The sequence below is a fragment of the Carassius auratus genome, chromosome 9 (genome assembly GCF_003368295.1).
Source record: "Carassius auratus strain Wakin chromosome 9, ASM336829v1, whole genome shotgun sequence".
NCBI lineage: Eukaryota > Metazoa > Chordata > Actinopteri > Cypriniformes > Cyprinidae > Carassius > Carassius auratus.
The window spans coordinates 1,356,498-1,378,553 of record NC_039251.1 but is presented as its reverse complement, the minus strand read 5'-3'; the positions used below and the strand labels follow the sequence as shown (position 1 = coordinate 1,378,553).

Here is a 22,056-nt window from a genome sequence, read left to right as displayed (position 1 = left end):
TTTGTTTTCTTATGTTGAAGCAAGACGAAAGAACCAAGTGTTCATGCCCTGATATTGATGATAAAGAACAGGAATATAGTTTATCATGAATACACAAAGTTTATCAGAAAAAAAAAACAGACAGCAAGTGTTCATATCGAAGTCATTATTTTAAAACCGTACAATACAAATAAATGGCACATTTTCAAAAGCACAGAAGCATCATTCATGCTTCCCTCGAGAACAAACTGATTAACACTGACACAAATGTACAGTACAGTGCAAATAAAAGGCAATGGTGATACTGAAATATCAGAGACAACGTCCCATTACAGTACTGAAGATATACAAAATACCAAGGAATGTTTAAAGCACTTGAATACCATTTGAATAATTTAAAGTCATTTCTAAGATATTTTTAGTGCAGCGGTAGTCTGAGGATTAATTAAGGAATTTTTACAGAAAATAAAAACTAACACACACACTACTTTCTTGCCCTTGACCAGCAAAAGTTCCCAAGCTCTTCATGCCTGTGTGATCCTGCATAAAATGTGTTTTTCTGTCAGTTTGATGCTTAGTGTCTGGGGCATTTCTCTTCAGCTGGATGGTGATGTTATTAGTATGATGTCAGTTCAGTCTGATGACGTCACACAATTAGTGAGTCTCTGCTTAGATGAGTGGTCTGTTAAAAAAACACCAAGAGCCACACATTAGACACCCATTAGACACCCATTAGCATGATGCGTTTGCAGATGCGTTGTTAGTGTGCCAGTGTAATGCTATACTGTGAGCCCATTATAGTTAGTGATGCCTTTTATGATACAATCAGACAAACAGAACAAAAACACATAAAACCTGCCTGAGAAATCAACCGGTTTGATCATTCAAAGCGGACTTTCATTTACATACATTCTTTTAAAGAATACAGTTTACATTTCGGCATACAAAAAATTACATACTGTATGGTTAAAATAATTTCATATCAAAGAGTCCTTCTTTGGAAAACAAATGATATATAAGAAGTATAAAATAAAATATAGGCTGACAATAGACCTTAAAATATATTTTAACAATTTAATTTTGAGATAAAATAAGAACAACAGACACACTGTGAGATGTAAAAATCATAATTTTGAGAGAAAATATCACAATTCTGAAAATGTTGAGTTTATTTCTATATTTCATTATTATATACACTGCCATCACTGGAGTCAAAATACCATAAAAACAGTAATATTGTGAAATTGTTTTGAAAATGACTACATATTTTAAAATGCAATTAATTCCAGTGATGGCAAAGATGAATTTTCAGGAACCATTACTCCAGTCTTCAGTGTTAACAAAGCTGTGCTGCCTAATATTTCTGAAAAATTTTCAGGATTTTTTTTCTGTGATAATTTGATAATTCAAAAGAACAGCATTTATCTGAAATCAAAAAATTCTCAACATTATAAGTGTTTTTACCATCACGTTACATCAATTTAATGCATACTTGTATTATAAATATATTAATTTAGAAATAAAAATAGTACTGACCCCAAACTTTTGAAAGGTAAGTCTGAAAAGGGAAAAGAAAATTCAATCTAACATATAAAACGTATAAAAACAGGTAACCTCAAAATAAACATCATAATTTTACCACTCAGTCTAGTAGCACCCTGTATTTTGAAGCTGTAAAAAGAAGTTTTATTCTTTTAATTATTGTTTCCCCATATACCACATTTATCACAGGAAATGGGATTGAGAGAGATGTTGCAAGCTGGATTCGACCTTGCATAACCCAAAAGACCACAGTTCTGAGAAGAACATTATATCTAAAATTACTTGATGGCTATGTAAATATACATAGACGGCGAGATGAGATGTTTTTTTTTGACAACATACAGCTTGATTTGAATGATAAAACACTTATATGTGCTCTTGTGAGACTTTACATTTCATATTACTGGAATCTCAATTGTCTCTTCTTTTTAGGCTTGAAGGAAGTTTGTTCCACCCTTCAATGTACAGAAACCAGGGCAGATGATTATAAGTAACTCACCAGTTTCCTGGATTTGTCCCTGTCCTCCCTGTTCTCCTGTAATGTATGGGACAGTCCATGGGCCGGACGTGTGTATGAAAAAGGCCGCATGGCAGGATCAGCAGTCCTGTACCGTTCCCTCTCTATATGCGCTTCAGTCCTAAACCTCTCCGCCTCCCTCTCAGAGTATGGAGGTAAAGGATCATCCTCCTCGGGGCGATGGCTTGGTGACCTACTGTTGTAACAGTCACTGCTCTTCTTAGAACTGCCTTTTGAGGGTGTGTCACTGTCATCTTCAGCCCTCCCCCCTCGCTCTCCGTGGCCCCTAGCCTTGCGCTCCAGCAGAGTGTTCAGGTAGGTATCGTCATAAGACCTCTGACGAGCGAGGTAGCGTTTGCTGTTGGCAGTGTGGTGCCTTTTTGGCGGGGAAGGTGATGAGCCTCGACGGCGCCAGTCTTCATCGTCATCATCACCTCGAGAATACCGTGGCCCATCTCGGTAAGACGTGGGATGGTCCCGCGACCTTGGACCCATTTCAAAGTCATGCTGAGGTCCACGAAAGTCACCTCTCCGGCGACCGTGTGGGCCGTATGACATCGCAAACTCTTCCAGCTCATCTAGTGACCCTGTGCGCCCCCTAGCATCAAGGCTTTGCGGGGCAGGTGCTCAGAACGACAGTTCCATCTGCACAAACAGTCATGATATTATTAGTGCACACCTATATATTTTTATACACACACACACACACACACATACACACACACACATATATATATATATACAATTTTAAAATAACTGTTTTTTATTTTATGCGGTGGCCAAGTACGGAAGCGGCCATGCATTATAATATTTTTCTTCTTGTTTTCTCGTTATAACGACTTAATTTTCTCGTCATCTCGACATAACGAAGTTCGTTTTCTCGTTATAACGACTTCATTTTCTCGTTTTCTCAACATAACGAAGTTCGTTTTCTCGACATAACGAAGTTCGTTTTTTTTCCGTTATAACGAATTAATTTTCTCTAAGAAGTTACAAAACTGCGCCAGCAGGTGGCACTATAGACCTGAATATAACTGATGCGGTGTTATACACTATCCACTTTACTGTACGCGGACCTTCCTCGTGATCGCTATAATTTGTGCAGTCTTCATTACTGACATTTAATTAATTCATAAATGTTAAATGCTTGAATCAATATGAATATTTTGTGTATTAAGTTCCTGCTAGATGCATGAGTTTCACCAACGCGTTCTGTGTCATAAAATAACTGCTTATCAAAACCAAGGTTGACATCACTGTATTCTGTTTATCTAAAGTAGGACGGGATTTAACGATGTAGGCTGATGTGCTTCTTTTCCTTATTACTAATCTTTATTGTTAACCATATTGATGAGAAATGTGATGTATATGTAAAATCCATAGGCTAATTTAATTCAGTTTTGTTCTATAATGTTGTAATCGTTTTTTTCTACACACACACACACACACACACACACACTACACGTAGTCCTACACATGGACGCTCTTTTCAAACAGAAGCTTGTAACACACATGATATCTGCCACATCATATAATGACTACTACAAATTACAGATTATATATAATTTTATTTCAAATAAAGGGAAAATGAAAAGTGAGTTTAATCCAAGCAGCTCTAATTTCGCGGTGTTGCCATTTAAACATGTTAATTACAAAAACAAAACGTTCGTTGTACTGTCTCTGGAAAAATCAACAGTGATTGATCAGCCTTTATTTATGTACAGTATTGTAGACGTTATTACCTAGGCGAAGCTAAATTTGCTGAAATATATGCTACAGTAAGAGCGCCTGCATGGTTGTCCATCAGATGCCTGTCAAAGTTGAGTTCGTTACTATAGCAACAGTAAAACTCATGTCGTTATAACGAGAAAACAAACTTTCGTTATGTCGAGATAACGAGAAAAATAAGTCGTTATAACGAGAAAACGAACTTCGTTATGTCGAGATAACGAGAAAAATAAGTCGTTATAACGAGAAAACAACTTTCGTTATGTCGAGATAACGAGAAAATTAAGTCGTTATAACGAGAAAACAAAAAGGAAAAAAAATTATAATGTATGGCCGCTTAGAACTTCCGTAGCCAAGAGAGCTCAGCGCTGCGATTTAAGACATCACTTGCAAACAGATAAATCACCAGCAAATTAAGAAAACATCTGCAGTTTGACAACACATGTGCTGCAAATACTTGCAACACAAAACACAACCAAACACAAAAACACGATGAAAATACACAAAATACACAAAACACAACCAAACACAAAAACACGATGAAAATACACAGAACACAACCAAACACAAAAACACGATGAAAATACACAGAACACAACCAAACACAAAAACACGATGAAAATACACAAAACACAACCAAACACAAAAACATGCTGCAAATGCAACACAACCAGACAACAAAAAAAAATAGCACAGACCACAGTGGGGTACCCTACAATGCTTTGGTTTTATTACGTTTCAGTTACAGTAATTGTGCATTTCGTCATCTTATTTAGGCTAATAATATAAAAAAATCTAAGGAATCATATAATCAGGATGTTAAATAAACAAAAATTTTACATTTCAGAGCAGACTTTTATAAGCATGTCCCAGGTTCTTTACTTGTTGCGGTTCCCTTAAACATTTCTGATGTAGTCTGTGCGTATTTGCAGTGTGTTTGTATTTGTTTGTGTTTTGAGTTTTTGCAACACGTTTCTGTTTTTGGTTGTGTTGTGAGTATTTGCATTTGCATGTGTCAAACTGATGAAGATGATTTCTTAATTTGCAGGTGTTTTTTCGATTTGGAAGTTTTTTGGGGTTTTTTTCATTTTTTTTCATTGCGTTGAGCTCTCTCAGCCACTGTAATTGCAATATATTTAAAATTTTTATTTATTCTTGTGATGTCAAAGCTAAATTTTCAGCATCATTACTCCAATCTTCAGTGTCACATGATCCGTCAGAAATCATTCTAATATGCTGATATGGTGCTCAAGAAACATTTCTCTCGTGTTTCCAGTTTGAAAACCCCTGTCCTAAATTATTAGGTCATGCACACACACACACACATTTGAATTGTACCTGTTGTCATGCTCATCCAAAGAGCGATTGCTTTGATAATGTGAGGGGCGAAGCCCATGGCCGATCGATGCTGTTCGAATATGTGGCTCATCCATGTGGTCATTGATGGGTGCTAGTGCCTTCCTCTGGACCTGCCGATAGGTCTGCCTGAAGTCTACGTCTCCGTCATGCAGAGAGCTCAGTTCTGATAGGCTGCCAGCTGCTGACACAATGACATCATCATTAAGGATTTTCTGGATGTTTTGTCATTGCAGTAACAAATCTGTTGTCATTATCTGTAATATGCAGCAGAAAAGCTATCTTTGTGAGAAATTCCGAACTTGGTTAGAATATTATGAATCATCTGACTTGGACAATCACAGATGGATTTTAAAGGGATAGTTTATCTAAACATGAAAAATCTGTCATCAATGTTACATTAATCGTATGGACAAAAACAATTGAAACATCCTTCAAGACATCATCTTTTGTGTTCCAAGGAAAAAAAGAAAACACAGGTTTGGAATGACGTGAAGTCTGAAATGATGACCGACTTTTATTTGAGAATCAACTATGCCTTTAAGATGAATGTAAAATACATGCCCACTGTGGAGTGTTCAGATTGGAAACAAACGATGATGATGATGATAATGATGATGATGATGATGATGATGATGATGCATTAGACATGCCATCAAGTGTGTTAGCTGACCACTGGTAGCTTAACTCAACTCATCTCAAATTCAGCCTTTCTTTTCTTATACAAACAAAATCTGTGTACAGAAAGATGCTCACTGCATACAGGCTTACATGGATGACCGCCCCCCTTGGTTGAGTGGAACTGTGCCAGGTCCCTCTCTACGTAGTACACAACCTTCATAGCGTCCTGACACTGACTGGCCTGGAGTCGATAGCCACTGCGCACTGTGGACATACACACATGACCTGTGTGTTTCTAGTGTGTCCATGTTACTGTACCACACAAACAGCTAATCATTTAGGGTTAAGCCACTTGCATGTAAAGCTCACACAGTACTTAGTTAAGCCCTTAAAGAAGCATGCACATGTACTAGATTTAGGCATTTTTTGCATTTTGGGACAAACTCACTTAATTTAGCTTGCCATAGCCCTTATTCACATACCAACTGCAATCCAACTCTGTCAGAGTAATGTAACTATGGAGGATAAGAAGTGCTACTAAAAAATAAATTAAGAAACTATACACTATATTAATTTAAATTTGAAAAAATTAACAGACATTTAAGAGCCAGATTTACTAACAGCTTGCACCAATGCAAACCGTCTTTTAGCATAAAAAATTTAGCCGCTGACCTTATTGCATATCGATTTGTACAAGTTTCCCTTTCAGATACAACATTTCAGGCACACAGAGGTTTGCGCTAGTCGATTGAATGGTATTTGAGCCATTATTTAATGCCCCAAAAATAACATGTCTTAATTTAAACAAGATGATGCTCTTGGTAGATAGCATTGTGGACACAGTCTGGCTGTGTTTTTTACTTCGCACATTATCAGTAAATCACCTGCAGAACTATCCAATTCCATCTGCCCTTTTATGGGATTGCACTCTCACGCTAATTTGTTTTGTCATTTTTTTTTAAATGATAGGTTGATACAGAAATCAATTAACATATTAATAAATATTAATTGGTCAATCAAGAATAAAAATGCCATTCACTTGTGGGAGGAACCAGTTACCCCTTCAGTGTTTTCAGCTGAGGGCATTTTTACTTTTTGTTGATACACACATACATTATGAAACTATACACCATCATCACAGACAACACAACTGCTACCTTCACAATGCCCCTTTCACAATCTTTAAAACATTTTAAATACTCTGAATAGCCCGAGATTAAAGTTACAGTGTAGCTGAAGATGATATTAGTTGAGTTTGCTTCGAGTTAGATGATGCAGACTTGCTTCCGTCATATGCATTTATGCAGTGCATGTGCAGATTCACTAGACAGACTTCGGACAGATGTGTTCAAAGAACAAGCAAAGACATTAAAATATTAATTTAAATGTATATGCTGTTTTATTGTCACTTACCTCCAGCTATATTGTTTTCTACTGAAGGAGCCAGTACAGTCAACTTGGGTTCAATGCTGGATGGTGCGGCTGGAGGGACCACAGGAACACCAGGAACGTAGTAAGGTTGATACATGGTAATCTGAGGAGGTTGGCTACTCTTTGCCATCTTCCCTGCTTCATATACTTTAAAAGGCAAATGGTAATGTTTTTTTTCAGGTTGTGAATACGGGCAAAGTGTGTGTAGTATTTATGTGTGTTTGTGTACTCACAGTGTTTTGGACAGCAACATGTATCAGGACAGCAGCAGCAGCTTACATAACAACAACAGGAGTGAGGACAACACTGGCACCAGCAGATCCCAACCAACAACAAAAAGAGCACACTACCAAGGACGACAACTCCCACAAATGCCCACTCTAAAGAAGACAAAAAAAGACTCATCAGGAAACTTGGTTTCCGTGGCAAAAGCAGATCCTGAAGGAAGTGCTGCCCTGAAATAATTTTTGCTCACAGGATATGAAGTCTCTGATCATGACCAACCACAAGGGAGAGCTTGAATGATTCACAACTTCTTATCTGGACTCTCTATGGGCCTAATGATGAGTTTTCTCTGGGTGTGGTGTTAAAATTCCAGCAGTATACATTGCAGACCTCTTTTTCAACTCAAGAATGCTCAAAATGATATGCCTCTGAGCCCGATTTGGGTAGTGAACCGGACATAACCAAATAATTTTTTTTAAAGAAATGAACGTTAGCAGACCACAATAGCAGGCCTGGGTTTAAAAGTTTTTCCCAGTTTGATATCAGGTTGCTTACATCTGCACATCGACATAATGTTAAATATCAACAGAGCTTAAACTTTGCAGTTAATTTACAGGTGTATCTCAAAAAATTTAAATATAGTGAAAAAGTCATTTTTTGTAAAGTATTTCAAAAAGTGAACCATTAAAATATTCTATATTCATTACATGTAAAGTAAAACAATTCGGAAAAAAAATTGTTTAATTTTTTTTATGATTAAAGCTTACAGCTCATTAAAGTCAAAAATCCAGTATGTCAAAATATTGGAATATTTCCTAAAATCAAAAGAAAGGATTTGCAAAACAGAAAAGTTCAAATTCTTTAAAGTATGTTCATTTATGCACTCAATACTTGGTCTGGGCTCCTTAAGCACAAACTCCAGCATCAGTGGGTTAAAGCGATCAGCCTGTGGCACTGCTGAGGCACTACAGAGTCTTCAGCTCGTCTGTATTGTTGGATTGACTGTTTCTCATCTTTCTCTTGAAAATATCTCATAGATTCCATATAGGGTTCAGGTTCAGATCAGGCATGTCCGACCAATCAAGCACAGTAATATTATGGTCAGCAAACCACTGGGAAGTGGTTTTAGCACTTTGGGCAGGTGCTAAGTCTTGCTGGAAAAAGAAATTAGCATCTCCATAAAGCTTGTCAGCAGACGAAAGCATAAAGTGCTCCAAATCTCCTGGTAGACAGCTGCACTGACTTTGGACTTGACGAAACACAATGGACCAACACCAGAAGACGTCACGGCACCCCAAATCATCACTGACTTTGGAAACTTCTTGACAGTATTCTCAAGCTTGCGGTCATCACTGTTGCTTGTGTACCTTTTCCTACTCAATTTCTTCCTTCCAGTCAACTTTGCATTTAACATGCTTTGATACAGTACTCTGTGAACAGCCACCCCTTTCAGTAATGACCTTCTGTGACTTACCCTCTTTGTGAAGGGTGTCAATAATTGTCTTCTGAACCAATGCCAAGTCAGCAGTCTTACCCAAATACCCGAGATACATACTGTAGATATGGTAATTTAATGAAACTCAAATGTAAATATTCTAATATTTAGAGATACTGGATTTTTGACTTTCATGATAATCATCCAAATAAAATAAAAATATTTGAAATGTTTTCCTTTACATATAATGAAGCTAGAATATATGAAAGTTTCCCTTTTTGAAATAAGTTACAAAATAATACATTTTTTAGAAGCACCTGTATACACACACACACACACACACACACTTCACTAGGATTTTAGCTAATATATACTTCTTTATTTGCATATACGCTTTCATTTAAAAAAGACCAGCTCATGAGCGTCATTTGTTTGTGAATTCTACTGCATGTTTTTGATTCAGTAAAACAAACCACTTTAGTCAGTTGTTAGTGAAACAGACTACACTGGTCTCACAGCACGTTATTGCTTACAGACTTTTATTTCTTCTTAGCACACTTGATTTGGACTGTAAACACAGGTGAAATATGACTTATTTTACTGCACAATGAAGGAAACACTGGCACATCGCCAGTCCTAGGGTTGGAAGAAGTGACTCTGAGATCCAAAAATCGGTATTTTTACCCAACCTAAGATAAAACACTTTTAAAATGTAAAACAATAAATGTAAAAAGTGTTACTTTTTATGTACCTCATTTTTTTGCCATCAAATATAGTATAATTTTATGGCATAAGAACCTACACAATGAATGCGTGACAGCATGTCTGCATTGCAAGCTAGCTGCGTGATGCGAAGCAGCAAAACTATTGCTCCCACTATTATCAGTGAAGCTGTCTTTAACACAAGTGGCTTAAAATAAAAAATTTAAATGCAAGCAATACTGCTAGCATCTTGAAAGAGATAAAGCTTCAGCAGAGGGTGGGATGTAAAAGTAACTATAAAAAGTAACAATTGTCTGATTAGTTATTTAAAGTTATGCAGTATATAGTATAATCTGCAGTAGTGTTATGCAGAATCAATCATTGATATGTCCTTTAAATGATCTTTTTTATTATTATTATTATTTTAGAGGGAACAGATCAGATTGGAGCATTTTGGATTTTGCTAAGTGCAGCAGAAAATGAAGCAAGTGAACTGGAAAGGACCTGTGTGAGAGCACCCACTGAAAGGGACAGGATAGAGAAAGGTATGGCAGGCATACCTGGCATAATCTCCAAATCAAACTCAGGCAGGATGTCATCCAGCACACCTGTCCTACCTGGAGAAGGGAGAAGATCAGACATAAACAGCAGCAGTGGGCAGCTGATGAAAGTTCAGTGTTTAGGGTTGTGGGTAAATGCTTAAATGCTTGTGTGTTATTAAGAAAAAAAGTTACTCTGTTAGTGGCTGTGGATCTATTAAGTGTAAGTTGAAAGCTGAATTGAAAACTTGATTTGTGGTTTTAAGCATGATTGTCGGTTCAGGGACTAAATCAAATAAATCAATAAAGCAAAAGTATAAACAAATTCTGCATCTGTATATACAGTACCAGTCAAAAGCTCTGGACACACTTCACTGAATTTATGTTTCTGGTGATGTTTAAATACTTTAAAATTAGGCATGAGTGGATAGCACTTTTGGTCACTATGTTATTCCCATTCTTTCAGTTTTGTTACTTCATGGCTGTGATGGCTTAACTGTTATTCTACAGTGTAAAAATATTAAAAATAAAGAATGCATACATAGGTGTGTCCAAACATTTGATTGTAAGTGCTTAGGTGTGAGAATGTGTTTGTTTGAAGTCACTGACAGATAACAAGACAAGGGTGAAAGGTCAAACTTGTCCCTGGATGAGAAACTAATTGTAGGCCAGTGCTTTTTTTTTTGGAACATAATATTACTTGTAAGGATGATGTATGACCATGCAACTGGTATATGCAAATTATCAAAGTAACACCTGAACATTTAAAGGGGGGGTGAAATGCTATTTCATGCATACTGAGTTTTTTACGCTGTTAAAGAGTTGGATTCCCATGCTAAACATGGACAAAGTTTCAAAAATTAAGTTGTACGTTTGAAGGAGTATTTTTGTTCCAAAAAAACTTCTTCCGGTTTGTCACAAGTTTCGGAAAGTTTTTTTGGAGTATGGCTCTGTGTGATGTTAGATGGAGCGGAATTTCCTTATATGGGTCCTAAGGCACTTCTGCCGGAAGAGCGCGCGCTCCCGTATAGCGAGGTTGATCAGCACAGACATTTCACTGATCAGAGCCATTCGCTGATCAGAGCGAGAGCGTCGCGAAAAATCACAAAAGAAGTGTGTTTTTGGTTGGCAGGGCAAGACAACCCTGCACAGATTACCAAAAGAGAAACAGCATTAAGGGACCAGTGGATGGAGTTTATTTTTAAAGAGCATCAACGGAGTTGTGCAAGTGTTTTTGTTTGTTCCCTGCATTTCGAAGATGCTTGTTTTACAAACAAGGCCCAGTTTGACGCCGGATTTGCACATCATTTATTTCTTAAGGATAATGCAGTCCCAACGAAAAAGGGTCACGATCGTGTGTTGGAACTGCATGCGGTGAGTAAAACTGCTTCAAATATCTCTGTGTTGTTAACTTAGCTATCGGCGCGTGAGCACATCAAGTAAACAACATGCGATGTTGTCATCAAACTGCAATTTCCACATGTACAGCTTAAAAAAAAAGAAAAAAAAAGACGACATAAATTGGAACTTAGTCATCTTCCAAAACCGCTAAGCAAATATATACAGTTTCAGTACATACCACATAAGCCCCTTTCACACTGCACGTCGGACCCGCAATATTCCCGTAACATTGCCTGGTCGCCTTCTGTGTGAAAGCAACCACGTCCCGGAATTGATTACCGAATCGAACCCGGGTCGGGGACATAGTAACATTGCGGTAATCGATCCGGAACGAGCGCTGTGTGAACAAAAGCCAGATCTAATTCGGTATCGAAGTGATGACGCGCGTTATCGCGCGACTTTTTTACCGGCTGTTTTGAAGGAAGATCAACATTCGCGACGAAAACATATGTGCAAACTGTAATGAAGCAGAGATCAGTTAGTTCCTCACTTTCCGCGCTGACACTGAGATCGTTTGCTTGCTTCAGTTAAAGTATAACGTGCCAAGCTTTGTCGACTCGTACATTACACGTCACGCGCTGATGTCACGTGTCGTTACGGGATCTTCAAGGGTTGTGTGTGAAAGCACGCACATATACCGGGTCATCACTGGCAGTGTGAAAGTGCCAAATCTAGCGACCAGGAAACAATTACAGGAACACTTTACCCCTGTATTTGCCGGAATGGCAGTGTGAAAGGGGCTATAGAGACGCCTTTGCTGATGCTGCTCTTGTTAAATTTCAGCCTCTGGATCTGTGTCACAGCTTCCAAACGCTCTCAACGCAAAAGCCTACTGGCGCTCGTGATTCTTTAGCTCCGCCCACACGTCACGCCTCTAGGCGCTCGTGTTTTTCCGGGAAAAATCGGTACAGACTATCTTTCTCTTATAAATATAATAAAACTAAAGACTTTTTGGAGTTATGAAGGATGCAGTACTACTCTATAGGTACTCAAGATTAACAGGATATTGAGTGAAAAGGAGCATTTCACCCCCCCTTTAAAGTCAAAGGTAATTTAAAAAAATAAAATAAATAACTAATAAAAAAGTTTAAAAAATAAATTTAAAAAGCTTCCAAGTCTTAACATCAAGTTATATATATATATATATATATATATATATATATATATATATATATATATATATCCTATATACACACACACATAGTTTGATGTATGTACCATTTATTTATTTTTAAATAATATAATTATACTAGATAAAAAGATGCAAACAGCAGTGATTTGGAAGCAATGAAAACTGATTTATAAAAATTGGTTAAGATCAAAAGAGCTCTTGTCTAAACATCATTTCTGTATACAGCTCAGCAACTGACAGTAATAATACGTTGACATGTTGCTGGTTCCCATGGGCTTATGCTAATGTAGATGTGTGCATTCGTTCAGTATTTATATCTGGCCCGAGCCAGATCAGGTTCACTAATATGCACTAACGGAGAGAAAGAGAAAGAGATTAGGTAGAGGGGGCTTCAGCGGGAGAGACAGAGGAGGAATATGGGAGACTAATTAATCACACAGCCTCATTAACCATCCACAAAGGGGGCAAGGGTACGTCATCACCATGGAGACAGTGCTGGCATTGTTTGGAATTAAAAGGTGTCCCAGAGCACTGTCCAATTACCTTTCAACAAACATCTTCCCTCAGAGAGAAATGAAGGAGTGGCCTTAGATGTACTGTCTGTTTTACACTGAGTGAACTTTGTCAATGACTGGCATTTCGCCAAAAAATCAAGAGCATTCTCACCACCTAAACTAGCCTCAGTGTTTAGCCTAAGATCCAAACTTTTGACTGTATACAAATCCTAATGCAACAACTGTGCATGAGATATAAACTTATATGTTAAAATCAGCATAAAGTCATCCTATATGTTTTCTAAACTAAAAAATGAATTTATGCTTGTAATCTTTTAATTTTGACATTTCGAAATGAACTGAACAAAAGTTTTGTCACTACTCCCATTTCGTTGTGATTTTGTAAACACTGGAATGTTACGGGTCTGAAACTGAATGAGAGGGTGCCATAAAAATAACTGCCCCACTGTCAGAGCAGATTTATCCCTGAGTGACAGGAAGTGCTGAGCTGGCAGACAGGAAGAGGAGTAATATCCAAGTCCTCTACTCTTCTGCTAGAGTCATTAAACCAACCGTAACCTGAGAGCAAAGGGGACTTCACGAAGAGATGCAGAGACTTGAAAAGAGAGACAGGCAGAGATATAGGGCAAGTTGTGTAATATAATCATTATCAGACTTTTTAAAGGGCTAGTTCACCCAAAAATGAAAATTCTGTCCTTAATTACTCACCCTGCCATTAATTCCAACCCCGTAAGACCTTTGTTCATCTTCAGAACACAAATTAAGATATTTTTGATGAAATCCGAGAGCTTTCTGACCCTGTATAGACAGCAATGCTACTATCACATTCAAGGCCCAGAAAAGTAGTAAAGACATTTTCAAAATAGTCCATGAGACATCATTGGTTCAACCTTAATAATTTGTGTCAAAAGAAAATACAAATAATGACTTCATTCAACAGTTTCTTCTCTTTGTCTTTGCTTTCTGTCTAAACAATGTCCTATCAAAACAAAGGCTAAAATGCCTAAATTAATTATCTTCTATGTCAGTCTTAAGTCATTCTTTGTTGTTATAGCTTCATAAACTTAAGATTGATCCACTGATGTCACATGGACTATCTTAACAATGTCCTTACTACCTTTCTTGGCCTTGAATATGGTAGTTGCATTGCTGTCTATGCAGAGTGAGAAATCGGATCTTAATTTATGTTTGAAGATGAATGAAGGTTCTTACAGGTTTGTATTCATCAATTGCAGAATTTTCATTTTTGGGTGAACTATCCCTTTAATGACCTTTATGATTTTTTTTTCTTCTGCGGAACACAAAATAGGATATTTTGAAGGACTGAAAAACAACTAAATGAACCCCAATAACTTTCGGTGTATAGACAAAAAAAAAAACAAAAAAAAAGATGACACACCTTTAAGAGCAAAGCATTTGCTGAAATGTGCTAACAACAATTTGCTAAAGAGTTGAGTTTCGTTTGATGTTTTGATTTTGCACTAAAATTTATTTAATTCATTTTGAATATAGCATTGTTCATTTTTACTGTGCAATCTCCTAATCCTAAGTAATAATAATGTCCCTTTCCTTGGAATCCACCACTAACAATCAAGAGCCAAACTGTAAGTAAAACATGACTACCCAGCATGTTTGATTGAATAGGGAGTGTCTGGTACAAAGTCTAACTTTTATCCACCAATACTCCAGATTATACTCTCCACTTCATAAACCAATTAAATCTTGATTACTCAGAGGGCAGCAGTGACTTCCTCCACTTCTTAACATCTACATAACACTCTCACTGATCCTCCTGTGTAAGCTCTAACCCTCTCATGGTTTTTTCTCTTCACCACACATACTGCTCGGCCCTGGCATCCCCTGGCCCCTGAAACCCCCTTTGTTCCCATGGAAACAGCTTAAGAAGTGGCTTATATTGCTCACGTCGAAAACAGTCAGTTATTTACTCTTTGTCTAGCATGAGGCATCTGACTTTGCTTTGTCCAGCTGACACAGAAATAACTTCTGCTGTTAGGATCAGTCTCACAGCACCAAACAAATTGTTTCTCTCTGCAGTGTTCCTGCCCAGGATGTGTAAAATATGTGAGGTTTTCCTGATCCGCCGGGACACAAATGAACAATAGCGTCCCTTATTAAGGATCTGAGCCCTGTCGAGAGGCATGCCCCGTTTGGTTGTCGTCATGGCAGCGCTTGTAAATGCACTCAGGAATTCAGACAGGGAATGGCATAAACAATCATTTAGACACAATAACCAAGCATGCACACATAAAAGTAAACATTTTTTAAGAACAAGGTCAATTTATTCCTAGAAAACTTTGAAAAAAGAATCCCTAAAGCACAGCATACACTGGCACTTTTTCAAGTAATTCAAACTTTTCTAAAACCATGTTATATAGACAACTGCAGGCTGTTTTTGTAGTGTTTATTCCGTTTTTGAGAAGCATTTGAACTCATGAGACTCACCCTGCACCAGTAGCTCCACCTGGCCTTCATTTTTCCCTTCCAGGTCATCAGAAATGATCACCTTACAGAAATACACACCGCTGTCACCCCACTGCAGCTGTCCAATGCGCAGATCTGCTTCTGAAAAAGCCATAAAAAGTATGCTTATAACCACAGGCTATGCTAATAACCCAAGCTGTTTAACTGACCGTTCACAGTGAGATTGATTGACAGGTCATCCAATCAATCGGCCAATCATAATGCCGAATCTTCCATGGTTCCACAAACAAACCAGACAGATACATTTTAAATGTCTGTGGACTAAAACTTGAAAGATTGTGTGTATTGACGTCTTTCCGCGGTTGAAACAAGATACCTTCTAAAGTTCATTCAGGTTTATTTCATGCTATAATAGTAAAGAGAACGAGATTATCGTTTTACATGCTGCATAAACTGAGGTGCTACAACAATCTGTCACGACATTTTAAAGAGCCATAAAGAGGAGAGGTGACTGGAGGAGGAAGAGCTTTGATGACTAACTCAGAGGAGAGGGTGTTTGCGTTTGATAAGGAAAGCCATGGGGGTGTTTTGTGAGACCTTTATGAGGTCCAGCCCCCTGAGCCCTCACCATTGTGCAACCTAGAAAAAAACAGCCCTATTTAAGGAACAGGAAAACACAACACAGTCGGCTGGGTTTCCTAAGGGGGAGATGGATTACACACAAGACTGCAGACTCAAAATGTAATAAAATAAGATGATTTTATTACACAGTGGCCACAAGAAGTGTTTGGACCATTAAGCCAGAGATAAATATCATTTTATGAATGTCACTGCATTAAATAGAAATATTAAATAAGTAGCATCTGCAAACAAATTATGCCAGACCTTTTTTTTTTTTTAGAACTGATGTCATTTTGCAATGACTTTTAACTTTGTGGCAGTGTGAACGAGTTCCCCTCATGCTCACACAGGTGTGCTAGCAGAGTAACCTTGTATAGTTGAAATACATTACATTTTGTGATAAAATAAATGCAGCCTTGGTGCACACAATTACCCAAACCAAAGTCCTGAATGTTATTGTAAATTTGACACCCCAAACGTTTCCAAATATCTACAGTATATTGCTTGAGCTGCCTTTATAAAATAAATTCCACTGTGGTCTTTTTTTTTTTTTTTTTTTTAGTGTTGCGTCATGAATTTATCTAATGTTGATGTTATCAAATTGATTATTAGGCTGGAAACTTTATAATCCTTTTTACAGACCTTTTTACAGTTTTGTGTTTGTTTTTGTGTTTTGAATTGACTTGTTAATAAATGATCATGGAAGTCCCTTAGTGAGTCATTAAGTTGGAATTTCACATTCCAGCTGACCAGTGTTGTCATTTCGTGCAACTTATTTATCCGTAAACACTGAAAGGTTTATAAGGTTATGATCAAATTCAAGTTTCTGTCTTATATTTGATTTAACTTCACCTCCAATCAATCTTAATATTTTAAAACTCACACACACACTTAGAAGACAACAGAAACTCATTACTGTTAATGATGGAGATGTCTCTTCCTTTGTAATGCTCTGCTAAGGTCATGGAAGATCCCTGTGCTGAGGCCACTATGCGGACGGTACGGCTGTTGTCAGAGCAGTCCAGATGAGACGAGGCTCCCAGATCAGATACATGGACTCCCAGGGACTCGGGAAATGTGAAGGAATCCCGAGTACGGTCTGTACAGTAGGACTTGTACCACCACTGCACCACGGCGGTTTGAGAGGAGTGGGTGGTGAAATGACAGGGAAGAACGATGGAGGAGAACAGCATAGCAAACTTCTTCTCATCTTTCACATTCACCTGTACACCATTACAATTTTGCACTGTGCCAAAAAGAGAGAAAGAGATTTAATGAGAAGGAAAAAAAACAGTAAACATTACTGAATGACATTAACACAATCACACTTACGGCTGGAAAACACAACACAAGTCGACACTAGCTGATGAAAGTCAGAGCTAGTCTGCAGATTTCATAGAAAAGAGTATGATATGCACAGACTTGAATTCATCAGCTATCTAGTGGGAGGATATCACATTGTTTTCATTTGTCATGCATCTCCTTGTGTTTGGAACAGTGTTTTATATGGTCGGCAAGTGTATGATCACTAGTGTTTTTAAAATCTGTAAAGTTTGCAGAATAATATTTAAAAACATTTAAATACAGTGTAGAACCCTGTTTTGTGTGATGTTGTTTCTAGCAAGTAAATTAAAAAAGTATAGACGAGAACTTTGCCAGAACGATGCAAATGTTAGTTTTTTAGTTACTGATAAACTTGTATTTGTTTTGTGATGACTTGGGTAACAGAACTGAAGGTTGAGCTTGATAAAAATAAAGTCAGCACTACAATTTGTGTAAAACTTCATTCATTCATTAAAATAATGTACTTGGCTTATTCTCATGCTGTAGATTAGAATTGGTCTTTAGAATCAGTTTTACAAAAAAGTTTATGATTAAATGGCATTTCAGCAATTTATGTCAAAATTCAGACAGTTTTTATTTAAACTACTGGATACAGTAAGAATTGAGACTGACTAAAATCACCATATTAAGTAAACACACCCATGAGCAAACAGAGTAATGCAAATTCCAAGATACAGTGAGCTTTCAGCAGCAACTGTAATGACTACTGACCTGTTCACAGTATTACGGTGTTTGAGTCTAATGGTATGTTTCATAGTGTCAGAGACAGGCATGTGATCATTACCAAAAGCCATTTCTCAGTCTAGGCCTGCCCAACCAGTGGATCAAAAAAAAAAAGAAAGAAGATTTGCTCTTTTCGAGAATGCTTAGTCACACCATTCCAAAGGGAATTCACTTTATCAGATAGAGATTACAAGGTGAGATGACCTGAAAACAAATGCCTAAAAACATCTGGATCCAGTCAGTCAACATCTGAATATGTGTGTGTCTGTGTGTGTGTGTGTGTGTTTCTAAGCATGAAAGAGTGTGTTTGTCCAGCTGTGTGTGGGAGATTATGAAACAGAACACTGGACAAAATCAGAGAAGAGCCTGAGAGGGTGATCTGCTGGTGTGAAAAACAAAGAGGGTGAGAAAGAAAGAAAGAAAGAAAGAAGTGTGAGTAAAGAAAGTTAAATTCCATGCTATGCAGGGGGTGCAGAGAGGTGGGGGCTGTCATTTTTTGGTCTCTGAGGTCACCGGCTCTGACTGTTTGATTGGGGTGGTGAAACTGAAATATTCTGAGAAAACTCTTACAAAAGATCACGTTGAGTACAAGTAGGGAGGAGGTCTCTCCCACAAACACAGAGATACTGTAACTCTTGTCAAAGGGTGGAGCACATTGCATAAAAATATACAACAAACAGTCACCACAGATATCTGGACGAGATCTTCACTCATTCATTGTTGCCTTAGAGGAAATGGAGCAACTTCCTGAGCATTTTCCAACTGTACTTGAGAATGATAGTGTTGCTGAAGGGAATGTAGGCGAGAATTCTGGGATACATCCATTAATGCTGCGTTCAGGGTAGATGGGGTCCTCCTTTTGTCCTCTCTGTTGCCTGTTTGACTCATTGTTTGCCATTATGGTGAACCCCCACCCACCCCCATCCAAGAAGGAGGGGGATGTTGAGGTCCCACCAATAAGACACACTCATTGACTCAGTCATCCATGAACACCCAATTAGGTTAAAGAGATTTAAACCAAGCCGTTACCAGCAGACAGTTTTACTTGATTATATGTGTTAATGAAATGCTGATGCTAACCAAACATTTACAGGGAGTCATATTACATACTATCACATGCTATTGAAAATAGTATTCAGCTCTTTACCAGCTCAAAATAACTTTTCCCTAAAAAATGTATGCACATTCCTTCTTAGTAGTAGCGTAGTTTTAGTTCTCAAAGTTGGCTACTGATATACTCATAAAAAAATCATCATATATTGTTTTGTCTATGTTTCATCTACCCTTCAGGAACTGATACAATGCAGCTGCACTCCCTGACACACATTCCAGCAGCACTTCCCACAATTCTTTCCCACAATAACAACTTTGGGATAATAAATCTAATGCTTGTCTATGAGGTATAATTAAAGAAGGCTAGTTTAAACTCTAGTTGTGAAATCCCTATTATACATTACACAAATGCAAACATTTTATAATAATCAATAATAAAGATTAATATATTATGTTGAACAGAGAAACATACTGATTTAAATCAGAGTAATATATTTAATTATTTTAGTAGTAAGTTTAGTTTAGTAAATTTTAGTACTACTTTAGTAGTAAGTAGTTTATTTTAGTTTAAGTTAACTTGAAGCTCGTCAAAAGTTAGAAGGTAACGGACTCATTTAACAATAAAAAAGTGTAAAAAGAAGGTTTTATTTGATTTTTTAAAAAGTAAAAAATATTATATTTGTAAATTGTAAATGCATTGTCAGTTGTAAATAGAAATGGATTATAGTAAAAACCGTCACAAGGACCCGTGATCAATCTAAAAATAAAGCCGGGCTCAAGGTTTTCTAAGCTCTCAACCTGTTGCTTTGGTTGTGTGCCCCAGTTTTCTGTATTTCTATATCGCGGTCAAATAGAAAACAGATGAACTCACATGAAAATAGCATGAATACAATCCAGAATCTGTGTAACAAAACCATGATCCAGTTTAGCGCGGTTTAGTTTACAGGTATGTAGTCCATCTTCTCCCGGACTGTTATTCGCTTAATTTCATTTCTGTCTGCAGCGCTGGTGAGAATGAGCGGACTGTACCACTTTATTAAAAGGGGAAGCGACTGTGAAAATGTAACATTTAAAACTAACATATCAAAAGATGCTGACCAGTTGTTGCTGAGTTGAAAACAAATACCGAATATATTTTTTGTACCGAATGAAACAGATGTCAAAGAAATATTAGAAACTACTTTATATAACAGCCACTGAAATAGTCTCCCATTTTTTTTAAGTGGATGCGTCTGTCAATCAAATGCATCAATATCTTGCAGTAAACATAGTCTAAAGAAAAAAAAGATAATTTAGGGTGACTTCAATTGTGTGTTGAATGCATTATTATGTGTTTATTATGTTTTTGCGGTTGTTCCAAAGACACACCTTACATGGGGATGAAATAGTTTATTTTTAATTAAGTAGGTCAAGTCGAATCACATCAATTACAGTCTTGTAATGTACAAAAAAAAAAGTAAAAACAAAAATAAAATAAAAAAGTATAATAATAATATTTTTTTTCTAATCCTTAAAAGGGTCATATGATGTGATTTAACATTTTCCTTTCTCTTTGGAGTGTTACAAACTCTTGGTGCATAAAGAAGATCTGTATAGTTCTCTCCAAAGAAATATTCTTTATAAAAATTAAGAATTGTCCACCCTAAAACGCATAGTTTAAACACACCCCCACATGTCTATGTCAATGTTTGGGAAGATTTGCATGACACAGAGCAAATGTTCACGCAAAGAAATAAGGAATAACTTTTATTTTCGCTGTAGTATTTTCGTTGCCGCCATATTGTGGATACAGTGTGTTTAGTGGGAAAAGTGAAGCTACTGTGTTTGGCCTTCCAAAAGAGGACGATATACGCTTTGTCATGCCTAGAGCTGATTTTGGATTTATATCAACTTCCTCACTCAAGCCTGCAGTGTGTGACGCTGTGTGACACATTTTATGAAGGACTGTTTCCTGAACCTGCAGAATGGTTCTGCACTCAAAGGCTGTTTTATAAGGTGGTTCCAACTTTGCGAGGACAGTCTGGAGCTTCTGACTCACAGCCTGTAAGTACATGTTTTATATTTAAAGAATTTGCCACTAATGATTCAAGCGAGAGTTTTGAGCAGTGTTGAGTAGCACTTGTTTGTCATTTCTCCAGTCACAAATGCAGACATGGTTTTATGTTTACTTGGTGTGATTTATACAATGCATAAAACACTGTATAAGTCATTATAATCAGTAATTTAAAAAATCAGTAAATCAGTAAAGAAAATGCCTAGTTTATAATGGGTTTTATTGGTTTTGTCTTGTTGTGCCGGGACACACATCACAGTGTTAAGGGGCGTAACATTTTCATCACACACTTGAGGTATTTAGCCAATCACAACTCACTGGATAGCTGGCCAATCAGAGCACACCTCGCTTTTCAGAATGATGAGCTTTGTAAAAATCGATGCATTTCAGAAAGGTGGGCATAGAGGAGAAACAATAATGTACATTATGTGGAAAATAATGTTGTTTTTTTTAAACTTAAACTGCATAAACACATTGCATTACACCAAATTCACAAAATAATGTTATTTTTAGCAACATCATATGACCCCTTTAAGAAGGCAGTTTACATTACTGTGTATTTACATGTGAACCCCTGCCTATAAAAAATAAATGAATACATCCATCCATGATTCAGAAGAACAGTCCAAATAAAAAAATGTCAATTACTTTAGCTGACAGACGTACCAAAACAACTTTTTTGCTGTATATAAAATTA

At 37.1% G+C, this 22,056-nt stretch overlaps 1 pseudogene; it reads right to left on the bottom strand.

Annotated features, from left to right (window-relative positions):
* Positions 1 to 431: 431 nt before the first annotated feature.
* On the bottom strand, positions 432 to 20,319 carry LOC113108154 (immunoglobulin-like domain-containing receptor 2; annotated as a pseudogene).
* Between the last annotated feature and the right edge of the window lie 1,737 nt (positions 20,320 to 22,056).